A 4,212-nucleotide genomic window follows, 5' to 3' on the forward strand; every position below is an offset into this window, starting at 1 on the left:
GTATTTATATATATCACCAGAGTTTCTGATTTGAGAACACAATGTACAGAGTATTTTATCATGTTTCTGATGTGGCATTCTGGTTTGTATGCTGTGAATACCATTGGTTAATAAAGAAACTGAGTTGAGCCTATTGCAGAGCATGGCAGAACAGAGCTATATAGGGAAAACAAAACTGAATGCTGGGGGAAAAAAAGGCAGAGTTGAGAAAAGCCATGTTACCCTAACCAAGACAGATCTCTGGATGTAAATTTACCCAGTAAGCAACAGCCATGTGACAAGACACATATTAATGGAGTTGTGCTAGTTGAGAGTACAAGAGTTAGGCATAAATATGTTTAAGGTATTTGCCAAACAGTACTTCTTTTTTTAAATTTATTTATTTATTAAAAGTTTCCAACTCCTCCCCTCCTCCCATTTCTTTCCCTCTCCCCCACTTCCTCTCCCCCTCCCTCTCCAGTCCTAAGAGAAGTCAGGGTGCCCTGCCCTGTGGGAAATCCAAGGCCCTCCCCCCTCCATACAGGTCTAGGAAGATGTGCATTCAAACAGACTAGGCTCCCAAAAAGCCAGTACATGCAGTAGAATCAAAACCCAGTGCCATTATCATTGGCTTTTCAGCATCCCTCATTGTCAGCCACATTCAGAGAGTCCAGTTTGATCACATGCTTGTTCAGTCCCAATCCAGCTGGCCTTGGTGAGCTACCATTAAATCAGTTCCACCGCCTCAGTGGGTAGACACACCCCTCATGGTTCTGACTTCCTTGCACATGTTTTCCCTCCTTCTACACTTCATTTGGACCTTGGGAGCTCAGTCCAGTGCTCCAATGTGTCTATATTCATCCATCACCAATGAAGGTTCTATAATGACATGCGAGATATTCATTAGGGTAGCTATGGGATAAGGATAGTTCAGGCACCCTCTCCTCTGCTGCCCAAGGACCCAAGGACATCCCTGTGGACACCTGGGAACCCCTCTAGAGCCAAGTCTCTTGCCAACCCTAAAATGGCTCCCTTAATTAAGATATCTTTTTCCCTGCTCCCATATCCACCCTTCCTCCAACTCAACCATCCCATTCCCACAAGCTCTCCCCAATCTTTCCCTTCTCCCTTCTCTCTCCCCATCTTCCCTCCCCTCCCCCCCATCCCCACCCCACCCCCAGGCTTCCAAGTTTTGACTGGGTATCTTGTCTATTTCCAATATCCAGGAGGATAAATATATGTTTATCTTTGGGTTCATCTTCTTATTTAGCTTTTCTAGGATCACAAATTATAAGAATGGAAGAAAGAAAGAATCCTTAACAAATGGTACTGGCATAACTGGATATCAATCTGTAGAAAAATGAAAATAGATCCATATCTATCACCATGCACAAAACTCAAGTCCAAATGGATTAAAGACCTCAATATAAATCTGACCACACTGAACCTGATAGACAAGAAAGTGGGAAGTAGTCTGCAACATATGGGCAAAGGAGACCTCTTCTTAAGTATAACCCAAGTAGCACAGACAATAAGAGCAGAATGAACAAATGGGACCTCCTGAAATTGAGAAGCTTCTGTAATGCAAAGGGCGCTGTCATTAAGACAAAAAGGAAACCTACTGAATGGGAGAAGGCCTTCACCAACCCTGCATCAGACAAAGGTCTAATCTCCAAAATTTATAAAGAACTCAAGAAACTAGATATTAAAACTCTAATTAATCCAATTTAAAAATGGGATACTGAACTGAACAGAAAATTCTCAACAGAAGAAGTTCAAATGGCCAAAAGATACTTAAGGTCATGCTCAACCTACTTGGCAATCAGGGAAATGCAAATCAAAACAACTCTGAGATACCATCTAACACCTGTCAGAATGACTAAAATCAGAAACACCAATGATAGCCTATGTTGGAGAGGATGTGGAGTAAGGGGAACACTCATCCATTGTTGGTGTGAATGCAAACTTGTGCAACCACTTTGGAAATCAGTGTGGCAGTTTCTCAGGAAACTGGGAGTCAACCTACCTCAGGATCCAGCAATTCCACTCTTGGGAATATACCCAAGAGATGCCCAATCATACTACAAAAGCATTTATTCAACTATGTTCATAGCATCACTATTTGTAATAGCTAGAACTTGGAAACAACCTAGGTGCCTCTCAGTAGAAAAATGGATAAAGAAGGTTTGGCACATATACACTTTAGAGTTCTACTCAGCGGTAAAAGCAATGACTTCTTGAATTTTTCATGCAAATGGATGGAAATAGAAAACACTTTACTGAGTGAGATAATCCAGACCCCAAAAGATGAATATGGTATGTACTCATTCATTCGTGGATTCTAGCCAAACAGTATTTCAAATAATATGGTTCTGTTTGATTATTTTAAGGCTAAGTGTCTGGGAAAAGACAAGGGTTCTCCTACTACAAACTGGTGCTAATGTTGCCAACAAAAATTCACTTAAAACCTGAGATAGTTTGGGAATAAATTCTAGGCCGAAGAAAATGAAGGAGGAGGAGGAAGAGGAGGAGGAGGGGGAGGAGGAGGAGGAGGATGAGCAGGAGGAGGAGGAAAGAAAGAAATCAGAGTTAAGCACAGTTCAATGCCATAGCTCCTTTAATTGAAGTTTTCCTGATTCAGTGATAACAAAGGAAATGCACAGTTTGAAAATGGCAGCTTCCTGAGCCCTACTGCTTGCACAAACTCTGGCTTTTTCAAAAAGCCAAGCATTTAAATGGGGTTTGTGGCCAGCATGCTTAAAGTTACTTTGTGGCAACATGGCCAACTGGTTATCAGAGTTGAGGTCTTGAGGAAGAAAATCATCCAGAATTCTCAGAGGCAGTGATTGGAATTCCAGCATATTGGACTGGGCAGAGCAAGCTGGCAGGGCCATATACGCCCTAGCAATGATACCTTAGGTTTTTAAGAAGCCTTTAGCATTTTAAGAAGCTGTCCTGGTTGGAAAAGGATTAAAGATATGCAATAAAGACAGATTAAGACATAAAAGATCTCTGAATAAGACACAGTGTGCTTAAAAACATACATAGGCTTGGGAGAGAGAAGAAAAAGAGTAAAGATACAGTAAATGCATTACAGGAGAGTACAAACAACCATAGTTTAAGGAGTAAAGAAAAATAAGCCATGTAAAGATGAAATATACACAGAAAGTCTGGATCATGTATATTATTGTGCTTTCTTTGAATTTTTTGACTGTGAAGGAGCTAAATACAGAGAGATGTTTCATTGTATTGGCTGCTAAGCTAAATCAGGATATATTCTTTAAAAGTATCTTGATTCAAAAATTTGTGTCTAAGAATTTTTTGCTTTGGAAAAGAGATTCTTCTTTTGTTTCCACAGAGGAGAGAACTTGTAGAATTCTTCCAGACTAATGTGGTTTGATAGACCAAGACTTCATGATAGGTTACCATGAACATCCCAAAAATTACTTTGACCAACAAAACGCAGGAAGCGGTTTGGAAAGAATTATACCCATATTCTCATATATTGTTTATAATTTTTATGTTTAAAGGGGGTATGCTACAGAGATTTGCATTGGTATGGATCTAGGCTTATTGATAAAAATTTTAGGTCAATTTTGTTATATGTATATTTCTACTCTTGATTAATGTATTGCATTTTTACAGCTCATTTAAAAATGTAATGTATAATTAAGAAATACAGGATGATAGATAATCATCTATAATAGTCTAGCTTGTAGTCATGTTACTTAGGTTTTTAAATATATACAGATATATTTCAGTTAGATAGAGATTCTTCAAACCTTTAAAAGACCTTCAGAATATGGCACTTAAAATGTCTTAACAGCTTAGGAATTTCTTGACATGAGACACATCTACTACTGGCATCACAAATCTACTAGACGAGGATGATGGGCATTGATGAGGCTCCTTATAGAATTTGTAGCCCTTTGAGAAGGAAATTGATTTTTCCTGGACTGCTTGATGTTATGCTGTATGAACTAGACATGCAGGACCCACAGAGAAATGACTGCTAAACTTGTCTAAAGAGACAGTCCTTTGGTGTTCCTGCTTCATGAAACAGTCTGCCAGACATTTGAAAAAGTCTGCTGAATATTATGGGCCCATAGACTGAAAATGGATGCTCCAAAAATACAGAAGAAATTTGGGTGACTGTCCAGGCAGCAAGATGTCTCTGTCAATTCTAGAGTTTCTGAAGTTTCTTACAATTCACTTCCTGTTTACTTAGTATAT

The sequence above is a fragment of the Alexandromys fortis genome, unplaced genomic scaffold (genome assembly GCF_014885135.2).
Source record: "Alexandromys fortis isolate MF-2015 unplaced genomic scaffold, M_Fortis_MF-2015_v1.1 scaffold_12, whole genome shotgun sequence".
Lineage (NCBI taxonomy): Eukaryota > Metazoa > Chordata > Mammalia > Rodentia > Cricetidae > Alexandromys > Alexandromys fortis.